The following is a 23270-nucleotide window of genomic DNA, read 5'->3' on the forward strand; positions in this document are numbered from 1 at the left end:
CTCAGTCTTGTGTAATTCTGTCATTTAACCCCTCCACTTCTTCCTCTGGGAAGCATCTAGTGGCACTTCACAGAGACCATCAGTCATATCTGTGGCTGTGAAGTCCCATGTAACAAATAGGATTTAATGAGAAGAACAGACCTTAGAAAATGCTGTGCAGCTCAGTCTTCAATTAGTCATGTAGGACTGGTGTCTTCTTGGTGGCTTGAAGCTTAAAGGAGAGAGATACAACCCCTTGTATCTCACTGGAGCCTCTTCCAGGTCTCCAAAGAAGAAGAGAGTGTAATTTGGCACTTACTATTTCATTGCATCAGCTTTTCTAGGCCTGGGAGTGCTCTTAGCTCAAGCAAATAAATTACCCATCTCATTTTGCTGCATGCACTGCAGCCAGCCATATGTTTGAGGCTGATAGAGATTCTTATCTCATGGGCTAAAATTACTGAATGGCGGATGACATTTCTTATCAGGGGCTTTGCTGAATCAGAGAGTGGCCCTGGCACCCAGCTCTGAGACACCACTCCTCTTTGTCCAGCCTCCCAGCTCAGCAATAAATGGATTTGTGTCTGTAGGTCAGAGGTGCTTGTGTCAAGGTTTTGTTGCAGATCGAAGCTCTGAGGATTTTCCATGTGCCTGGGAGGATGTGGGATTGAGGAGGGGAAGGGAGACTCTTCTTGTGTCTAAAACAGGGCATCTTAGAGCTGTGCAAATGCATCTTCACTTAGAAGTCCTTCTGTGCACAGCTGATAACTTTAGGCTTCTCATCCAGGGACTCTTTTCTCCCACTGGACAAAAGCTTTGCTTCCAGATCTGTGGTGTGAAAAGACATCCCCTCCTGCTGACAGCAAGAGCTTTTCTCCAGACTTTGAGCTTGCATCTCTCCATCCTCCCACCTCTTTAAGGACAGTTCTTTTCCTTCCTCTCTTTCCATTTCTGTCTTTGGAGGTTAACCTGGTAGCTGCTGATGAGTCAAGGGGTTGTCTGGGTGTTTATCAGGTAGGAGAAAGACAGAGAAGCTTCTCACACCAAGCTCAAGCACCTTCTTTGTGCCTTGTCTTTACCTCTTAGAGCAGAACTGACAGCATGGGATGTTCAGCTTCTGCAGTGCATCTGGGCAAAGCTCTTGATGTAGAGTAGCCTTGGTGAACTCCCCTAACTGAGCACTGTCCACAAAGGCAAGTTGGAGTCCTCTTGGGCAGGAAGCAAGACTAGCTACCCACCCAGCCACCCAAGCGTGGTCAAACTTCCTGTTAGAGGTTCCTAGGAAAGGCACTCTGAATTAGCATGTGGTTTTCCTCACAGGAGAGTGTCTTCCACACAACAGTACTCTTGTAGTGTTGTACTAAGGGCATCTTCACAGATCAGAATAAATCTGGTAAAATGTCATCTTTGATGGAGAGAGACTTAATGTGCAACATCAATTTCTTCTGCCCAGGTGGTCCCAAAGGAGTTTTTCAGTTTATCTGTGACTGTGGCAAGGTACTTCACTTCCCCTTTAATTACATGTATCTTCCAGCTGGCCTGTGGCAGCCCTGTAATGCACAGCAGGAGGTGAAGCCCCAGGGTCCAGCAGAAGCCATTCTTTAGGTCAGTACAAGAGTGGTGGCTATGCTCAGTACAGTGAGGACATGGTGGCTCAAAGTCCCACTCTTTGCACCCTTCCTGGCTCAATCCTGGCATGCTCTTGGAAGCATGGGACCCATCTTTGAGTGATGCTGCCCACAGAAGACCACTTTATTTCACAGCCAAACCACCTGCACTGCTTTCTTCAGTGCCCCATGAGATGCCCAGAGATAGCAACCCTCTGTGGTGTGGCTGTGGGCCAAGGCTGTGCTCTGAGTGGCTCCTTGGGGAGGCTCCTCTGCCATCTGTGGCAGCTGTCAAGAAATGCTGGGGCTGATGAGTGCAGCATCCCCAGGGTGCCCCATCTCCAAGGTAGGGCAGGGGTCAGAGAGCAGGACAGTGCCACCCTTCTCATGGATGGCACCTCTGGGCATGTGCAGCCATCTTCTTCCTCTTGAAACAGGATCCACAGCCCGATTTTCAGGTATTTCTCTGTCCTTCCTCCTGCATTCTGAAGGTGCAGCCCAGCATCCATCACAGCTTGCAACATGGGGGTCCCAGGCACCTGCAAATGCTGTCACATGTGGGCTGGGTCTTGCTTCCTTCAGACCTTTTCTCTTCACCATTTTCCCCCTGAATCATGCTGAGTCACCCTGACCTCAGTGGAGCAACCTCAGGCCTGCCCATTGGCCTCTGGCCCTGCACCAGCAGTTGAGCAACCAGTGCCCTGAGGTCATGCTGGAGTGGAGGTCTCCAGGGCACTGGATGACCAGCTGGCCCTTGGGCTTTGCTCCCCAGCAATGTCTGCATGCCATTGCACCACAGTCATGCTTTTCCCTGTTACCTGGCTCCTGCTGAGGTGGCTGTTTGTTGCCTTTTTGCCCTGGATGCAGTGCTCTCCCATCCTGTGGGAACTGGGACTTGGTGGGGGATTGGGGAGGTTATGGGGAAGAGCAGTGTTTAGGGCTAGTGACCATCTGAGGTGACCAGCTGGTAACTCCCACTCTTCAGCCTGGCCTGTCCAGCTGGGTGCCTGCCTTTAATAAATGCACAGGATCATGGTTGATTTGTTAAAAGAAAGAGCAGAGGGGGTTTCCTCCAGCTGCCAAGTGCATGCACTGTCTGACCATTGTCTCAGGCACTGTGACTCTGAATTGTTGAGATAACCTCAGTAAGTTGGGCTCTGGCAGCATACCCACCAGAGTTCACCCCAGATGGGGTGCACCCTGCATGTGCACAGCATGCACCCTACACACTGACACTGAGCATGCTGCACACCCAGGACATGCAGCCCGTGCACTCATGGCCTGTGCCCCACACGCCCGGCATGCGCGGTTCCATGCACACTGCAGGCTTGGCTAGGTGACGTGCTGGGTCGCAGTGCTTGAGGTGATGAGAGCTCACATCTTTGCTTTCAGTTCTCAGACCGAGTTTGCAGTTGGAAAAAGAAAAAGCAAAACCTGTCATTTATTTGTCAGCTGAGGTAATTTTTTTTCTAGAAGCTGCTGAGGTACAGTCATCCTGGAACCCGCAGGATCTTACTAGAAACCATTATCTGGGTTAGACTGACACACATAATGGGAAGGTTGAATTGGCCCTAACACATGGCTGCAACATTGTTAGTGCCCAGTGCTGGTCCTGCTGTGGTGCAGCCATGGGTGATGTAGTGGCCTGAGGAGCAGCTACAGCTCTCTTGCAGTTGATGGTGACTGTCAGGTGTTCCATGTGTAGCTCTGGGAGTATGGGAATGGGGACTGAACAGGCTGAATTTCCAAATATTCCCAAATACTCATATCCATAAATCTGTTCATCATAGATACTGCCAGCCAGGTATGAGTTGTGGAGTGTAAGAGAGCCTCCAAAACTTCTGCTCCATGCTCAGGGTTTCCCAGTACCAGCACAGGCCTATGCAAGCAGAGCAGGACAAGCCAGCAGAAATATATTACACATGGGGGAAAAGCAGACTGGCTTGTTTCCTACCATTTTAAGCTAGCCAGAATACATCTTTTAGAAGGGGAGTCTTCAGTAAAAGTACCTGGGAACCTCTCCTTTCTGACTTTGGTGTCTTGAAAACAGCCTGTTTTCAGAGATGCTGTGAGCAAGCCCTGTGTCCTGCACCTTATGCTTGCTCAAACAAACCCTCAGTGCCAGCTTTTCCCCATCCAGTTCTCATGTCTTGTACTTGATTATCTTCCCATCTGATTTGTCACAGTAACAAGCAGCTCATTTAGGTAATTTCCATCTAGCTCTAATTAAGATTCTACATGCCTTTTTATTCCAATGAAAAAAGGGGTTCCTCTTGATTGCTTTTGAGTACGGAGCGTGCAGCCGGGTGCCCTTGACTTGGGCAGTGCTTAGGAGCACGTGTAAGTGCTTTCCTGATCTGAACCAAAACTGCAGTAAATCTTGACGACTCTCAGCAGGAGTCTTTCATCTGCATGAAGCCCTGTAAGTGAAGGAAGTGTTGGCAACTCTTGGAGCCAACAGAAAGAATGTGTAAATCCTGGCAAGGAGGTGAATTACCGTGGAGTTCAAAGCATGACACGCTCCTTTATGTACTCTATCTCAGTTGTTAGGAGGGAGTTAGCTCTTAAAATGTGGTGCTGGGGATGGGGACTGAGTTATTTTGTGCTTGCTTTTGTGCTTTTGTGTTTTGGACTTTGCCAAGCATTCAGGTGGATGGGTGCTCCCCCATCCCACAAACTCCAACTGGCTGAGCATTGTGGGAGGAAGGATGAAGCTGCTCTGGAGTCCTTTATTTACTTTGGTACTACAGGAGAAACTTTACAAAGCAGTCAGTCCATAGCTCAGGAAATATTTTTCTGCTGACCACATCCCTAGCTAGCAACTGCTCTCCCACTCTGGGAGTGAAGGCAGGAAGAGCAAAGTTCTAGCTGAAAGTCCTCCTTTTTCAAAATTAGTCTGATTTTTATTTTTTTAAGTACTCGATTGCTGGGTTATTCTTGGAGGTATCTTCAACTGGGCCTTGCAGAATATTTCATGTCTTTGGCAAACTTTCAAGAAGGAGGTATCTTAGTGATTCTGTGCAACTCCAGAAGGCTGCAGAGGATGCAGGCAGGTGGTAATGCCAGAAGGAAGGGATTAGAAGTCAAAATAAATGCAATTTATGCAAAGGCTTCATGAAGAAATTCAGCCTGATGAGGGCATGGAGCAGCAAAACACCTTCTTAAGGACAGACAGAGCATCACTGCTTTGCTCGTGTGACACGGGGAAGGATCCAGCTCTCTTCCCCAGGGGATGAGCTGGTGCATCTTTTCCATCTCTAATGTCTCTGCTTCCTCATATCTGATGTAAATAATTTATAAGGCTCGAAATGTGATCATGGGGCCGTCTGTGCAGGAGGAAGATTAAAGCCTGGGGCCAGCAGTGTGCAGGAGACCTGCTACCTAATGCAGTGTCTGTTCTCCATGGGCAGGATGCCAGGTGAACAAGTGCTGGATTAGTGCCTGAACCATACCAGAGTCATCCCACCCAGTCCTTTTGTTCTTTCCACCCCTTTTTCCATGTCTCCTTCCCTCCCCCCTGCCCTTATTTTCCTTTTTCTTGTCTTTTTTTTTTATTCCTCCTTCCTTTTTTTTCTCTTCTGTTTTTTCCCCTTTTCTCTGCTGTTTTCCCCTATTCTATATATGAAAAGTCAGCATCTCTCTTTTCTAGGTAGTAGTTTTTGGCTGTAATTGAGCTGTGGTTATTCTGACCACATAAGAACTAAACAGAGGGGTCTCACTTCTGTACTAGTCTGGCTTCAACCTGGGGATGAAAAATCACCTGTGGACTGACAGTGAAAGTCTGTGGAAAGCTATGCTGGTAGTGGTCTGAGAGACGACTTGAAGTGCCCAAGTTCAAGACCCTTGAATTCAGCCTAAGTAGCCAGTGAATGTCAGTCAAACCTGTAAGGCAGGCTCTGGTGGCTGTGAGTAGCTTCAGAGCAACTGCAGCACAGTTTCACTGGCAGGTCCCAGGACAGCTGCACAGGTGTTTTAAACTTTCTGGAAAGCAACACAATGTAGAGACAAATCTTGCTGATTGTGTTGCTCCCTCACTTGGCAGACTTGCTCCTTGCCTAGAGCTCCAGAGGCTGAAGATAAATCAGAGTCCATTAGCCATTCTGAAGCAGCATCCAGAGGTGTTGATCAAATATATAAATAAATAGAGCCCAAACTCCAGAGATGGGCTCACTTCCAGGAGAGCTGCCTTATCCACTCTGGTGTCCCAATGGAGCACCTCTCATGTGAGGTAAAACAGAGACAGCTTGGGATGTTCAGCATGGAGAAGAGAAGGTTCTAGAAAGGTCTTAGAGCACCTTCCAGTACTTAAAGGAGGCTACAAGAAAGCTGGAAAGGGACTTTTTAGAAGGGCATGGAGTGACAGGACAAGGGGGAATGGCTTCAGACTGAAAGACGGCAGGTTTAGGTTGGACATAAGGAAGCAGCTTTTTACTCTGAGGTGGTGGGACACTGCCCAGAGAAGTTACTGATGCCTCATGGCTGGAAGTGTTCACAGGCAGGCTGGATGGGGCTTTGAGCAACCTGGTCTAGTGGAAGGTGTCCCTGCCCATGGCAGGGGGGATTGGAACTAAATGAAGCTTTGAAGCTCTCTCCCTACCCAAACCACTTTGTGATTCTTGATATCTTGCAAGTTGTGATCTCCTATTTCAGTTGATCCATTTGCATTAATTGAGAGGGAAAACATGACATTTTCAGTCCATTCTCCAAGCAGCAGAGACATGCTAGTGCCAAGACACTGCTGGCAACCGCTGAGGTGGCAGTTTCAGTAGAAAGGTGGAGGAATGGCTGAGCCCAGTGCCTGAGTATAGCATCCCTTCACCTACACAGGTGAGCTGGATCAAAGCACCATAAAATACTCTGATCAAATGTTAGTGAACCTACAGAAATATTTTCTCAGAATATCACTTCTCACTGATTGTCCAGGGAAACAGGTCAGTCTACCAAATGCAACAGCAGTCAACAATAATTACATTTATAAGGGGCATTTGCTGACTTAATGGCTTTGTCTTGGTATCTCTTGCTCTGTTTGTGGAGAGCTCATTCAAATGGGTAGATGCTTGTCCCTGTGCCTGGGTGGCTGGTCTTGTCAGTCCTCCTCATATCAGTCATGGAAATAAATTGTAAATATATATATTTTTAAACTCAGGGCTTTCATTACATCACATTCAGCAGCATGGTCTCCTTTTTGTACCATCTCAAATTTCTCCTTCAAATAACACACGTAATTTTTTAGCATAATTTCAAAATGCTGCAATAATGCTATTGTAGACGCAACTATTGTAGCTATTTATAAGAACAGGATGCTCTCAGTTTCCTGGGACTGTACACAGTATTTTCATTTTTTGGCTTCTCTTTGAGAATTGTGCAAACCACTCTTTATTTTCAGCAAAGCATCTGTTTTAGCTTCGCCATTACTTTGTCTTTCAGACTGAAAGGGGCCTCAGAGAGTTTTAACCTCCTGCTTCCCCTGCCTTGTAATCCCCCCAGGGCTTGCCAGGCTCCTTCCCAACATGAATGGGGGCCGGAGGGGGAGCAGGGGAAGGGGGATTCACTTCCGATGAAGTCAGCCGGGCTCCGTGGGCTCCGTGCTGGGGCGGAGCTGGGCAGGACCCCCCATCCCGGCTCGGGGCTGCCAACGCCGGATCAGCCAGGGGAGCCCCGAGCTCGGGAGCCGGGGGTGACTTCACTCCCCTGCCACTGACCTCCTCCTGGGAAGCTTTTCCTAACAGGAAGATGCATGAGGTTGTTAAATACTTCCCAATGTCTGGCTGAAGTTTCCCCTTTCCTAATTCAATTTCACTTAGCTTAGTTTGATTTAGGTGATGATTTAAGAAAAGGAAAAAAATCCCTTTTTTTGACAGTTTATATATTTTTTTCAGTTTGAAACATCTTAGTCTACTTTTAAGTAGATAAAAATCCTTTGGTCTGTCACAGGTGCAGGGATATTGGCTTTAGAGAGCATCTCCATCTCCACAAATTGCTTTATCCCAATGTAAAGAGATATTTTAGAAAAAACTTAGGTCATAGGTTAGAAAAAAAACAAGTGTGCTCGGAAAAGAAGGATGCACCAGGCATGTCTGTTCTTTTTTCCCACAGTCATAATTTGGTGCTGCTTTCTTTTCATGTTTCCATTGGTGATTTGTGGAGTTCCACCCCTGAGCACCCATCAGCAGCAGAGACCCTCAGTGCTGTGCAGTCCTCGTGTGTCTGCCCAGGTCCTGCCAGGGCTGCAGCAGGCCTGCAGATGAGTTCCTGTGAGGAGCAAAATGCAGAAGAGTGCATCATCCCTCCTTCTTCTGTGGAGTTCTGTGGAATGTAAAACACCTCACCCAAATCCAGGGAGGGTTTTGGCATGGTAGAGCTGGAGCTCAAAGCCCTGCTGAAGTTCCAGCACCTCAGCCTTGGGGTAGGTCTTCTCCCAGGGCTGTTAGTGCTCAGTGGGGAACTCTGGCTGCATTGGGCCATGCTTGGCTCTTGAAGCATCTTTGAGTTCCATTGAGCTTCTGCTCTTGAGGGTGGTAAAGGAATTTATGTCCACTAGAAAACACAACAGGTGGCAGAAGCCTTGAGAGATTTTGTATCACGAGAGCAAGGAGGAAGGAGACTGCTCTTCCTTCCTGTGTCTCTTCCGTCCCCTCTCCATCCTTCCTCTTCCTGATTGGCACTCTCCTCTGGGACTCAACCTCCACTTAAGGGGATGCCACCACCCCTCCTGGTCAGGAAGCCATTTGTGCAGCTGAGGGATGCTGATTTTTGGAAGCACTGTTAGATGTTTTTGTTTGTTCATCTTGGAGATTAAGTGTGCGAACAGTTGCAGCCTGAGATGCCAGTAGCTTACAGTTGCATCTGACATATATTTCAATTTTTGTTATCTTCCTGCAGCTGTTTTCACAACACTCATATGAAAGGTCCACTTATCTCACTCCTTCCATGGTAGAAAAGGCTTAAGAAAACATTCCTGTTTGTTTGTATTGAAACTGGTACGGTTTGTGGCTTTTATGTTTTCTTGCAGGGTTTTTTGTTTTGTTTTGTTGTTTGTTTTTTTTTTTAATCATCTTGAACTCTTGAGCAGAAGGTAACAAACACATAAGGGCAGAGTCCTATCTCTTCTACATCAGTGCAAAGGTAGAACTGTCACTGACTGTGGGATTGCATTGTCTTCTTTCAGAGACATGCCCTCTGTTTTAAATACAACGATGAATCCCTCTGCAAATGCACATTAATTTTCCACTCCCCTTTCTTACTCATTAAGGTATGTTGCATTATAATTACTAGGAGTCACGCAGACCTCCTATAACCCACCAGTTGGATCATTATTCAAGACCTTTTGTTTTTATTCTTCATAGAAACAGCTGTACCAGAGGGATAGAGGGATAGATGTAGAGGGGTTAATTTGGCATCCTGGAGCAGTGCATTGATCCACTCAAATGCAGCTTTGCATGTATGGACCAGGGGTTGCACACATCTCTACCCTGCATGCAAGCCAAGCACTGTGAAGTTTCAAAGGAAGCCTGGGAGCTGGGGAGATGGAGCCTGCATGGTGCCTGCAAGCCTGGCCCAGTTTGGCATTGGAACTTCTCTGGGACATGAGGGATTTGGGACACGAGCTGTGGCTCCTCACGTCCTTTCTTTCTGATGGCTGGTGTGGTCCCCTGATGTTCAGGAGATGTTCTCCAGCACAGCAGTGGTATTTGTCCAGCTTGGAAGGGTAGTCAGGGTCTTGTTTGCTTTTGTTATTAGATGGGCTGAGAGGCTGCCGACTGGGGGAAGGAAAAGCTTGATTTCTCATGTGTGTGCTCTCAGGTGCTGGGCTGAGACTGAGCTTGTCTGGTGGGGAGGCAGGGGTGTTTATGGTGTCATTGCAAATCTTTGTGCCTCTGGTCACTAGGAAGATGCAAATCATATGATTTTTTAATTATCTAAAGTTGGCATGGAATAAGTGAGTCAGATGCTTCCCCCACTGCAATGGTTTTCCTGTCTGCAGATCGGTGGTGGGCACCGAGGGCTTCACTTGCTGCTCTGCTCCAGCAGCCCCAGGTCAACTGGAAACTGTTTCCAAAGGCTGCATTCCTTTGATCAGTGACTAGTGAACTCAGGTATTTAAGGTGAATGTTACAGCTTTCTGGGAACTGTCGCCTGAGTTGCCAATAAATGGTGTGAAATTATTGTCATGGAGCCAGTTTGGCTGACACAGGAATGTTTTCCACTTGTGTGGAGATACAAGAGAGGACCTCTCAGTGCTCCAGGATGCTGAGGAATTCAGCCTCTCAGCCTTTCTGAGAAGAGGTTTTCCTGCCTGCTTTGTAAACTGTGAAAACAAAACACACAGATGAAGAGAATTACCCAGGATCACGTAGGATGCTGCTGCACTCAAGATCAAAACCGTCATCTTCTGTGTCCCAGTTTTCACTCCATCTATTAATACACCACGCTATTTTTAGCCCTCTAAGTAGCCATATTGTTTGTAATTAGCTTCACTAATAACTGCTCTTCCATACGCTGCAGGACCCACCAGCGGAGCAGCACGCTTTTCCGAGCCAAGCTAAATACAAGGGCGGCTAATAAAAGGCATCCGCATTTCCAGTTGGTTGCTGCTGAGCAGACACGTGTCCTTGCAGCTCTTGTGATCAGTCAGCTGCCTAAATACAGCTCCTGTACTTGGGTTAAGGACAAGGTGTTGCTACTCAGGGTTTCCGGGGCGTTCCCCTGCTGACCTTTCAAGAAAGCGAAGCAGCACGGTCTCTCCCTCTCTCCGGCGTGTGCTGAGTCAAGGCTGCTGCTTTCGAAGAGAGGTACGCAGTACCTAGAGCAGGAAATTTAATTAATGGCTGCAGACATCTCAGGTGACAGCTATATTTACACCCCCAGAGAATTGCTAGTTACTGTAGGGATTGGGAGGTGCACTTGGAGCAGCTGCATGGAGCTGAGTGACCAAACCAGATGCAAATCCAGCAGATGACTGCAGAGGAGATGATGCTGAGCTGCACTTCTCTTGAATTCCACCAGTGTCTGCAATTTTGCTCCATTAAAAACACAATTGCTTCACCAGTACAGCACAAAGCTACCTGAGCAAACAGACACATAAGTGGTTAGGAGGAACAAACTGTTTTCACACATTTGCTTTTAAGAATCCAATCTCCAAACTTTCAAGCCCAAAATAAGGAATCCAAAAATGTTCTCCAGCATTCAGAAAATGAGGACCTGAATGACTGCAGTGCTGCATCACCTCACCGCGTGCTTGCTATGTGACTTTTGCACCAGCTTTGTGTACAACAGCAGTTGTAGGGGCAGCCAAATGAGGTCCCCTTTCAGAAAGCCCACGTCAGAGGGTTATTAACTCCAGAGCTGTGACCTCTTGTGAGAGCGCAGCTCGCTTGCCTCCAGATCTGCAAGATCTCAGAGAACGTCACGATGTTTTGCATGTGAGGTTTTTTTTTGCTCTCCCTCTTTGATATAAATATATTGAGATGGTTATCTTTAACTGTGCACACACACATGCAGGCCAAGCTGGTTCACTGAACACTGGCACAAGCCTTGTGTGCTTAAACCAGCGGTCTTTATTCAGGCAAATCCCCTGTTGATTTTTCCTTGCTTCTGTAAATTCCAGAGCCTCAGTCCAAAGCTGGCAGTGCACATTTGTTTGCCTTTGTATCGTAATACAGATGGGCAATCCTTGTAATACAGCTAAATTTATTTACTGATAGAAATGTGCAGAACTGTGATAGGTTGCTACATAGGTTATTATTGATTTTGTTCTTTTTATTCCTGCAAAAGTGGCTAGGCTAAATGCTGTGTTAGACCAAATAGACCTCTCTTACTTTTTTATCTTTTTCTTTTTTCACCAAAAATTGAGCTGGCAAAGTGGTCTTTTCATTTGAAAGAATCTCCTAATTTGGGTCTAATATTGTATCACATGTGCTCCAAAGCACTGACAGGGCTAGATTACATCTGTGGCCAGTTCAGTTCCTACTCAGCACCTTATTTGCATCTTGGCAAGAAGATATGACAGTTTCCACTCCTCTTCCCTGCATACTAATTTCATATGTAATGCATGTTTAGCCATTTTAAAGGCAATTTTGATCATACAGCATTACTGAAACAAAAAACACCAAAACAAGCCCCAAACCCAAAATTTAAAAACGCTGTTAGGAGGGTCTCAGAGGAGAACCTAGAAAAAACAGGAGGGTTTCTCAGAGGCAAGTGGCCTTCCCAAGAGTGCTTACTGGGTCCAGTTCTCATGTTCTTCATGTGAATTCACATGGGAGGAGGTGGACAGGAAGACCTGGAACGGGAAAGCCTGGAGCAGCAGGTTGCTTGTTCAGCCCAGTGCAGGTGTATCAGGCAGGAGATGGATGACCTGCTGAGGCAGAAGGATGCTGATGCTTCAGGAGCAAATGGGTCTCACCTGTTATGGTGGTAATTAGGCTGAACATAAAAAGAAAGTTTCTAATTTTGAGGGAAGCTTTTTTAATATAAATAAAATAAAAGATTAAGGTGTTTGGTTTGTTTCTGGGCAGGATTATGTATTTGTGTGAGGTGGGTGCTTATGGAATTCATGCTCCAGTGAGGCCTTTCTCAATCCCATTAAAAAAAAAAAGGAAGAAAATTATGTATATGAAAATAAGTCTGAGGTTTCAGCAGAGACTAAGTTGGCCTGGTTTTATTTCTAAGTGGCTGTCCCCATACAGAGCTTGTGCTCCAGTGAAGGAATCACTTTTATTCCAAGACTGATAAAATTTAGTGCTGAGAATGACGTGTGAGGGTGTGGTGATGTGGCCCATGCCACAAGGGTTGGTCCCACTGTCTTTACTCCTTCAAACTGCTCCCATCCCTGCTGGTGGTGCCTGGGTGTACATGATTTTGCAACACTGACTTGAACAAAATCTAACCCAGAGCCAAATCACAGTCTAGCTTGTTCTTGATTGTGTCAGTTCCTGCACTTGTCTGACAAGAGCCTTTGTCCCCAGGGCAGGAAGGGAAAACAGAGATCACCCTAAGCAGTGCTGGGGCTGCAGTGTGAAATGCCCAGCAGTGGGTCCCCAGTCTGAGAGGAACGTGGACCTGTTTTAGCAGGTCCAAGGAGGCCATGGAGATGATCAGAGGGCTGGAGCATCTCACCTGTGAGGAAAGGCTGAGAGAGCTGGGGTTGTTCAGCCTGGAGAAGCGAAGGCTCTGGGGAGACCTTAGAACACCTTAAGGGGCTACAAGAGGTCTGAAGAAGGACTTCTGACAAAGACATGGAGTGATAGAACAAGGGGGAGTGGCTTCATATTGAAAGGGGCCAGGTTTGGTTTGGAAATGAGGAAGAAATTTTTTTATGATGAGGGTGATGAGATGCTGTAACAGTTTGCCCACAGAATTTGTAGATGCCCATGCCTGGAAGTGTTCAAGACCGGAATGAGGCTTTAAGCAACCTGGAAACTGTCCCTGCCCATGGCAGTTGATTTGGACAGGATGATCTTTAAGGTCAACTTCCAACCCAAACCATTCTGTGATTCTATGAAATGCTAGCCATGACAAGAGCTCTTATGTTCCAGTCCCTTCCAGTTAGGAGGAGATTCAGGTGGCCATCTCAGGCTTCAGTATTGGGTGTGGAGGTCTTGGGGTCTGGTGGATGTGTGTTGGTTCCCACAGCCATGCCCTTGTGCCTCTCCCCACTTGCAGGCAAGCTGACAGAAGCATTGTGCCCACCCTGGGACCCCTTGCCCACAAAGCCTCACAGCTGGGCTGCAAGAACAGCAAATGGGCTCCTCTGTTCTGGCAGGAGGCTGCACAGCAGCCTGTGTGAAACACTTTAGTGGCTCTGAGATATCAGCACAGGGTGATTCATACATGGGGTTTTCTCTCACTTTCTGGCACGTGAGGATGGGGAGGTGTTTGGAATTTTCTCCCCTCACAGCCCTCGCTCCCCAGCTCCCCTCTGAAGTTTCTGTGAGGCACCCGTACCCCCCTGGGAGACCCTTGGGGTATTTCCTCCACGTCCCCAGCAGCAATTTCTCTGTGAGAAAGTTTTCTGAGGCTTGGCCTCGCCTCCTGTGGCTCACCAGAGTCTACAAAGTGCAGGCAGGCAGCGAACACAAAGGTCGCATATGGCTGGGTGCAAATGAGCCTGTGTGGTCATTCAGAGTTGCTTTCCTCAAACAGACTTGAAAGAAGGTGTCTTTGTCTTTTCCTGTCATTATTTTCACCACTAAGTTATTTGCAATTTAGTTGCTGTCCTTTAGTCAAAACTGGGGGTGGTGGGGAAGCATCCCCCGTGTTTAGGATTGTTTTGCACCTAAGTGCATGGCTGGGTTGGGGTTTCCCTGCTGTTGGGGATGTTAAAGACCCTGACCCCAAGCAACTCTTTCTGAGCACTGTGTCCTCACCTGGACAATCACTCACTGCCAGGCAGGGAAGAGATGAGCACAAACCCCCAGGCTGACACATCTGTATGTTGGAGTCCCAGTCCCATAAGCTGTGTCGTGCACAGCCCCTGCCATGGGTGCTGGCTGAGGCATCCACCAGCAGGAAGGGTCACATTGTGGTTGATTTAGTGGTACTCACTCATATGGACCCTAATGTTTGTCTTGGAGCTCCTGGTGTGCATTTTTCATCTGATGACCCCCAAACCACCTTTTCCTCTGCCACTTTGTGTGCTGTCTTGCTGGCCAGATACCATGCCCTACATTTTATTTCTCTGATAACATGTTCTGATAGGTTTTTTTCTTCCTTCTTGTTTTCTTCACAGATTTATCTGGAAAGTGTGACTGACAGGAGCAGCTTACTCACCATTAGATAAGTATTGCAGATGACTCATGCTGGAGTATTGATAGCTGCTGCTGAGATGGATATCCTGTTTTATAACAGCTGTAGTGTGATGCCAAGAGCCAGAAACCTTAATTTCACTGTCCATGCTTTTCCATGAATATGCTTTGGGTCTCTGGCACCTTTTCTCCTTGGTTTGTCCATCTAAAGGGTTCAGAGGGAGGGAAGGTTTTGCTTCCCTCAGTGGGGTACAGGGTATGGGGCAGCTCATGTCACCTTGAAATGAAAGCTAGTGTTGAAAGGCTGCAGCTTTTATAGCTGTTTCCCAGGACATGCAATATTTGTCTTTTTAATAGATGCCATTAGTGACTTTCCTCGATTCTTTGGGGTTTTTTTGTTTTGTTTGTGTTTTTTTCAGAGCCATTATACCCCTTCTTCAGCAGAACAAACCAGGAGGTGTAGAAACAGGTAAGGCAGCTGCTGTTGCAGCATGTTACTTTTGAATCATTAAGGGAAAAATACTGGCTGCAGTAAAGTGCAAAAAAAAAAACCCATTGACTCAATGGCAAGTGAGAGTTGTATCCAATGTACTCAGCTCCATGAGAGGCCCTGGAATTGCTACATTCAGGGACAAACTTGCAGGATACCTGAGAGCACCTGTCTGAACCTCCTTCTGCCTCCAAAACCACTGGCCTCAAGGCTGTGTGAGCAATAGGTGATGAGATTTAAGAAGTGATGAGCAATAGAAAGGAGCTTGCCCTTGGGGGAGATGCAAAAGGAGCTGAGGTGTGAAGGTGGGGGATATGTCCTGGATGGCAGGAGCTCCTGGCGAGGTGTTAACCCACATGGGATGGCAGGGGACTGAGGTGACTTTAGCTTGGATGGGTACAAAGGGCCATACAGCAATGAGGGAAATTTGGAGTTAAAAGGAGAAATTTTTCAAGGGAGCATCACAGTGAAGGCCATGCCAGTGATGGCAGCACATGTGGCTCTGCCTGATGTACCTACCTGTGTGTGGGTGGTGTCACTGGGGATGGCTGGGACCCCACCTGTACCACACTCTTGGGCATCACCTGTGGTTCACACCATCTTTAAACTGCTGAGGATGTTTGGTTTCCATGAAGGTGCTGGGCCATGACTGAGAGGCTGTGGCTTGAGCAGTGTGTCCCTTTCACCAGCAGGAGCCTGGGACAGGACCTTCCAGTGGGGCAGTGGAGGCGTGTCAGGTGCTGCACCTGATTTCTCAGCAAACATGAACCAGAGCCTGGAAGCAACATGTGGCTTGAGGATCTGTGCTGTGTCCCAGCAGCATGATTTGGGTCTCAGCATTTACTGTGAGAGTGATGAGACACTAGAGCAGGTTACCTAGAGAAACTGTGGATGCTTCTGGTGGAACACTTCATCCCTGGAAGTTTTCAAAGTTAGGCTGGATGTGGGAACTCAGCACATCACTCTGGATGTCCAGAGTTACCAAGAGAACCCTTGGGGGGCTCGGAAATCCTGGAATGTTGCCAGGAGTGTCTGGTGGCTTGATTTCGATCCTTCTAAGGAAGTGACACCTGTTTGAGGACGTGAGAGTCACTTGGGAGTGAGTAGTGCAGGAAAGACACATTTATAGGGTGAAATATAGATTTTAGGGTTTTTGGTACAGGGGGGTAATGGAGACAAGATGGAGGGATCAGGGCGTGTCTCATCCTTCTTCTTTCTTCTTCTTGTCATCCATTTTCTGTGATGATGTTGGCACTTGGGGATTGGTTCATGGTGAAGGTGCACTTGCTAATATGGGTGAAAGGTATTGGGAAATAAAGGTAAATATCATGTACGTAGTTTTTAGTATAAAAAGACACGACCACCCCTTGGGTGGTCAGAGTGCCCTTGGCTGCCTTGCAGGTCAGACCTCTGTTGGGCAGAAAGAAAATTCTGTAGATAAGAAATAATAAACAATCTGAAGATCGAAAAACTGAAGAGTCCAGACTCGTCCTTTGAAGTGCGGGCCGCCCAAGAACCACTCTACCCGTGTCTGGGCAGAGACAGACAGCCGGACCGGACAGCTGGACAGAGCTCTAAGCAACTGATCTAGTGAGAGATGTCCCTGCCCATAGCAGGGGGGTTGGACTAGATCATCCTCGAAGGACCTTTACATCCCAACCCATTCTATGGTTCTGTGTTTTTGATACTTTGCTACATTCATTGGAGCTTGTGTTCTTCAGGCTGTAACAGCACTTTGGAGTAAAGAACTGGGTTCTGGTCATGTGTAATATAAAAAAAAAAAACTTATTGCATCTGGCTCCAGCAGAAATCCCTGCATGATGGCTTGTAACATAGTCTCAGTTTGGTCCCTGCCTCATAGAGTAGAAAATGCCTTTAAGGCCTCCTCTGTTTAGGCTCTGCAGAGATATTCACATGCTATGAAACTACCTCAGGACTAAATTTTTTTGAGTGATAATCTGATGTTTCTCTTGGTAGAAAGGATGGGAGTTCAGCATTTGGGGATCATGTAGCATCAGTCAGTGAATGCAAGGGCCAGGGCTTCAGGAATTTTATCAGCAGGTTGTTCCACTTTGGCCATGTCTTCCCGCACTGGCATGTCTAAAAAAGCCCCAAAATTCTGATGAATGCTCTTAACCATCACTTGGTGGAAATATTTTTGGGGTAGAGAAATGAGAGCACTTGTCCCTGCCCCATTCACCTTGCATCACTGGGGTCAGGATGGCAGCTCAGAGGCAGGATCTGTGCTTCCCCCGTGGGTGGTCTCAGCTCTACACATTCAAATTGAGCACCCAGGCATGTCACCTCAATGCAGCATGAACTGAGAGAGGCACAGGGGCTTTCCAGCCCTGCAGGCCATTATTAGTAAGAGAGTTTGTCTGTGGTGTGTCTTTTGGTTCAAGCTGTGAACTGCCCTGGGCTCTAAAAACTGCTGGTGAGCCTTGGTAATAGCATTGCAAAAAGTTTCCGAGAAGCATAATAACTTCCCTAAATCTATATATTTTTTATGTCTAAAGATGTTTGGGCATTTGTGTGTGCTGAAAGTTTGCTGACCCCAGTAGAGGGGTTCTGTGCTCTTGCCATCATTTGGGAAGCTCAGGCAGGTAGTGGATAAGGAGGTGATTGTTGGGGTTTTGCTTCTCTTTGTGTCAGTTTGGGGTGGTAGATTTGGGGACATGTTTGAGGGTTTGGTGAGTAGGTAGAACAATTTATAGCAACGTGAATAGCCTGTATGGTAACTTCAAGATTGTGCCAGCTAAGCAACTAGATCAGGGATTACAGATCCCAGGGCATCTGAAGTCCAAATAGGTTTTTAAATTACACAGGTCATTTTAAAAGAGATAATTAAGTTTCTGAGTTCCTCAGTAGTGCCTACAAATGTTCCTGCAAATGGCTCATGAAGCACTTGCAGTCTATAACTTCTGCCAAAGGAAAATGTGCTATTAGGTGGAAATTAGCTGCCCATGTGGCATTTTCTGTCTTGGAGTCTCAGGGAGTTTTATTGAGATGTGTTAATACAGCTGTGCTGAAGGTACTACTCATCTGCACGCTCTGATAACCATCCTCATGTGAAATGAATCCCTGTGGAGCTGTTTGAGATCTTGCTGCTCCTAGTTCCCAGCCTACCTGGTTGCCAAAAGCTGCTACCCACAGAGGCAGGCCTAAGGATGAGCTAATGTGCAGCTGCACCTTACCCCTTGTTCTGTATGAGCACAAACCCATCTTTGCTTACTGAGAGAACTGGAGCACCAGGTGGGAAGCTGAAATGTGACATATCTATTCTGCCTCTCCTTGCTGGGGCAGTGGTGGATTAAGGGCTGCAAGTGCACTGAGGTGGAGGCAGTGACATGTCAGGTGCTGAAGTTAGGCTTTGAGAGCAGCTTTGCCCTCTGGAAGTGTCTGCTTTTTTGAACTTGATTGGTGGTAAGGTGGGAGTCATCCCCCCACCATGTAGGTCAGCAGCGCAGCTTTTGGTTTCTGCTGCAGCCAGGGGCAATGTAGTCAACACTGTCCATAGGTTTTCAGGTGTGATGGGCCCCTGATGAATGGGACAAATTGCACCTTCACCTTCCTTGGCTGTGTGGTAGATTCTTCATCACCTGCAGAAGCACCCTGTGCCGACTTGTTTGGATGCAGATGCCAAGGCTGCAAACACCTTTCTTTGATGAGATGTGGCGTGCCCCAGCCAGCTCACTCTGACTAGATACAATATTTGAGATGGCTTTTGGGTGGGTGAGATGAATCCTACACCTGCTGTAGCAGCAGTGCTCATGCCCTGGGCTGTCTGGGGAGAGAGGGGGGTGTTAAAGCAAGTTTAGTGGGTCCTTCTTGCAGTAAGTCTGACTTCCCATCCTTTTCTGAAGAAGATGGTGGTCAGATCAAGGCCAGCTTGGAGAAGGGAAAACTCCTGTAGGTCACTTGCAATTTGGCAGTGGCTGAGTCAGCCACAGTCTGTGCACCCACTGCATCCGTGACCTGTGGATGTGATGGGGAGGCAAAGTAGGACGTGAGGGCATGGCACAAGAACAGTGCAGAATCTTTTCAGGAATAGTGTTGTTTGAGGCAGTACAGACAATAAATACTGTCCTTTTCCTCAAAGATTCAATTAGTTTTGTGGCAAAGGTTGCTTTCTGTCTTGGCTCAAGGATTTAATAATTTTAACACTTGCCTTCTGGAGGTCCACAGGCCACATGAGCATGGGGAGCACAGGCTGATGAGCACTTGGTGAGCATCCTTACTCTGGTGCACAGGGATGGTTGTTCCATTGAGCTCTGGCTGTGTCTCTTTCCAGCTCCTAGCACCATCTCCCTTTTAGATGGTTCCTGGTGCAGGTGTATGGGGCTGGCTCTGCCATCTGCACTGGTTATGGTGGCAGCAGATTTCCCCCCTGCAAAGGGGTTCTCCCTGGCTGCTGCAAAGCTTGAGCAGGGAGCTGTGCCAGCTGACCCTGCTGTTGCAGCAGATCCGTAGATGTACTATGAGCAAGGAGGAGGGGAAGCACCTGGAGACACATCTGCATTGGACCATGTCACACAGCTGTCCTAAGTGGGCAGCAAGCCCAGTCAGTAGGTCTGCACAGTGCCAGTGTCCTGCCCGTGTGGCCTCACCAGCCTGGCTGCCTGTCCCAGGCAGTGTCAGCGTGTACAAGAGACTGGTGCTTGTTCTGTTGTGTCTTAAAGCCTTGATTGGTATCAAATCACTACCCCGAGCCTCCCCCAGCCTCATTTTTCTCTTTGCATTTGGAGTTGCAGCCTCAGTTGAGTGAAAACACTCAAGCTAAACCCTGTGCCCCAACGGCTGTTCATCTGAAAGTGCGGAGCCAGCTCGCAGCAGCTGCTAAAATAGCAGAACTGAAGTGGGGAATGAAAAGTGAGCTGGTGATTAAAACCCAATTTCCTGTCGTGGCCCCACAGTGTTCCTGCCGGCAGTGGAGACATTGGCAGCAGTGGTGTGAAATGTCTCAGCCTTCTGCCTTGGGCTGGCTGAGCACTTGCACTGCCCTGTGCTGCTTGCTTGTCTCAGTGCTTTGTGGATGCTGGTTTGGCTGAGCTCAAGGGGATGATGAGGATCCTTTTTAGGAAGGGGGGAAGGGTAGGGAGTCCATGCAGGCTGGTCCTGGCTGAGATGGAGTTGGAAGCAGCCAAGTAGTGAGAACCAGGCCAGCGCTGAAGCAGGCTGATGTTAGTTATTTTGTGTTACCTTGGAAGACATGAAAGAGAGCACTGGATTTGGGAACACTGGTCCTCTGGATCTTTTTCTCCTATCTTTGCCAGTAATTTTCAGTAATTCTTTCTCACCATTTAGGACTGGGAGAGAAGACGATGCAAGAAAGAGAAATTGCTGCTAAAGGGATGATGAAGCTCCCAAGCTGATGCTGTTTGTTCCAAGGGCATGTGGGTTGTTCACCTGTCCTATTGTTTGGTCCCTTGTGTACTAAATGTTGTAAAAGAGCAAATGCATTATAATTAATTTATCTTTTTGGACTTCTTGCATCAGAAGTTCATTTAAGAGAAAACATGAAAAATTGAGTGCAAAGATGATGCTGAGCTGATGGCTCTTCCTCTAAGGACACTGTTCCACTTGCACTTACTAACATGCTCTGCGTGTATGAGTATCAAAGGCAGCTTCTGGTTTCATTCTCACTCTGGAAGTGCAAATCACTGCTCTCCTATCTGTGCTCCAACAGCTCCTAGGTGTGTTGTAGAACCTGATGTGTTTCAGCAGTCCAAACCACATCATTGTAAACTGTATCCTTACTGATCAGAGCAGTAATGTGCGGCACAGAGATGGGACTTTCTTGTGCTTCTTCATCCTTTGAAGAAAGCCAGTTGCAAAACCCACTGCAAAGAGCCCAGAACCCCACAGACTGTGGTGCTTGCTCTGCACTTAGTGGTTACCCCATTTCATTCTGTGTTTGAAAGAGCAGCTCCCATCACCCACGCCTCTTAAACCCGCCAGAATCTCTCACTAACTTTTACTCTGCAAAGGTGAGTTACTGCTTAATTGGGCAGCATGAGCAACCACTGCTTGAAATTGTTGGCTTTTACTCTTCCTGGCTTCTCTTGGGGTCACCTGGATCTCCTCCAAGGCTGCCTCTTCCTCTGCATTCATGCAGCTCCCAGTGTGACTGGCATGGCTGGGAAGGCATCTGTTGTATGAGGTCACATAACTGCCCTGCTCAAATCTGATCAGTTTGAAGGAAATGTAAATAGAAATGTAAGTGTATTTTTCACAGAACAAGTAGTGAGCACATGGGAGAGACTCTCACAGACAGTGAGGGAAGATGGGAGGGAAGCTGTTGGGGCAGATGTGCTGTTTCACAGCAGCCAAGGCAATTGCCCTGCATTGGTATCCTCTGCTGTCACTACTTTCCTCCAGCCCAGGAGTACTCCTATGCTGGTGTACAGCCTGGGGCATGCATGGCCAACATGCAAAAGGCAAGGAAGGGGTGAGAGGGGAATGTTGATCCTGAACCTGGCAGAGCACCACACATTATCTTTCCTGTGTGAGGAGGGACAGCTTTTTTGTGGAGAAAGACTTCCTGCGCTCATGAAGAGACTCGTGTGACTTCCTCTGCCAGGGGGGGGAGAGATATTTTATGCTCTTCTGGTGCCTTTCATACTAGAGGAGTTCAAAGTGCTTTTAAGACTATTTTTATAGTCCTGAGGAAGGGATGAGCAGTAGGTTTTGCATGAAATGCCCCTTCCTGCCAGGAGAACAGCACCCAACTGTGCAGCTGCAATGCTAGAAGCCAGAGCTTTTCCAACATACTGCTTGCCAGCAAAGCAGCACCTCAGCACAGTGTCATTTCAGGAGTCTGGAGGAATAGCTACTCAGAATTGTTTTGAGTATTTTAGGAGCTATTTTGAAGGAGAATGGACTAAAGGATAGGAAATGGTGCAGACGTGGAAGGTAAACAGCTGCATTTTGAGCAGGCAGGACAAGTATGGCTTTGAGGTGATACCAGGGAACAGACTGCAGATTAATTTCTGTGCATAATGCCACCATACAGATACAAAACACTTCCCTCTTTCATATCAATCTATGGAGGAAACAATGCTTGGTTGAAAGAAACTGCATAGGCTTGGTCTGGTGGCACCTGACATATTCCCTAGTCCTGGTTCCCCAGGCCAGCAAGGCTGTAGAAAACATGAAGAATATGGAAAACCAATAAACTTTCTCCTTGGATCCAAGCCAGAAGATTGTTCTTCTGGGATGATCCAAATGTCTTTAACTAAACTCTGCAACTGAGAATGGCAGTTTTGTTGGCATCTGTTAGTCACAGCACAGAAAGGCAGCAGGTTGTGTCACCATCCTGACTTCCAGGTAATGGTCACAGGGCTGGGAGGCCATGGCAGAAGCAGAACATTTGGTGGAAGAGGAAGGATCTGCGGTAGTGAAGAGACATGAGAGACTGGAAAGGATGATCCCAGTGTCCATGTCAGTCTGTGGAAGAGGACTGGTGTGGGCAGCTCGCCAGTGTGTCCTGATGTCACTGAGGATGGCGTGCAAATGGCAGCTCCTCATGCTGTGGTCTTTGTCTAGAGCTCTGTAGCCACCCACTAGCCTGTCTTGGATGGCTTCTCCAGCGTGATCCCATGTTCATGGCCACATCTACCAAGCAGTGCTGGCATATGGTGTATGTCAGGAACTGCATGGGAGAGCAACCAGAGGTGACCCTGGCTGGCATGAGCCATTTCCAGTGGTCTCCCTGCTGCTTTCTGGTGGTGGGAGATGTGCTCCCACCTTGCAGTGTGTCCAGCCCAGCCCAGAGATTGCAGGTCACACTTTGATGGGCCCACCCTTTGCCAGCTGTGCCAGCTTGGCTCACTTGCCAAGTCCACGTTCAGCATGGAAAGTGTCAGCAGCAGAGCCAAAGGATTCCCAGGGTGTGTTGGATTCTCTTAGCAAAGCCTGCAAGGAGATGGAAAAGGTCATCTTGTCTGGGGCAGGAGAGGAGGAAAGAGGCATAAGGAATGATGCCATGTGGATTTGTTTCATTCTCTTGAGGAAAACAAAGCATCTCTGCAACAACTTGAGGATCCTGGAGATCTTTTTCAACCTAATGATTCTGTGATTCTGTGACAGGAGAGCAGCATTTTATTATGGAAATAAAAACTGAGATAAGGAAGAAATAAAAAACTGAGAGAAAAAAAGAGATAAAATCTGCCTTGCTCCTTAGCAACCTTCTCTTGCATCTCACCTCACTGGGTCTCTTTACGACGAACAGTGGGGAATAAAACAGCAGAAAAAAAAAAAGCCACAAGATGAGTTTTGAATGGATGCCAAGGTTGATTTAATTAGATGTATTGAATTTGTTAACTTCTGAATGATGTGGCTGTCACGCAGCACAAGTGACGAGCTGCGAGCGGCGACGGCAGCGCGGCACCGACCTGCCAAAAGGCTCAGCAAAGCAGAAGGATTGACCTACTTCCCTGGGCTCCATGG

The 23270-nt window shown here is 47.5% G+C and overlaps 1 long non-coding RNA gene across 1 annotated transcript in view; it reads left to right on the top strand.

Annotated features, from left to right (window-relative positions):
- Positions 1-23270, top strand: part of LOC143695565 (uncharacterized) — a 131801-nt gene that overhangs the window by 95161 nt on the left and 13370 nt on the right. The window contains exon 5 of the long non-coding RNA XR_013184911.1: positions 14317-14801. This is a non-coding gene — a long non-coding RNA (uncharacterized LOC143695565). The remainder of the gene's footprint in view (positions 1-14316; positions 14802-23270) is intronic.

This window comes from Agelaius phoeniceus, chromosome 1 (genome assembly GCF_051311805.1).
Source record: "Agelaius phoeniceus isolate bAgePho1 chromosome 1, bAgePho1.hap1, whole genome shotgun sequence".
NCBI classification, from domain to species: Eukaryota; Metazoa; Chordata; class Aves; order Passeriformes; family Icteridae; genus Agelaius; species Agelaius phoeniceus.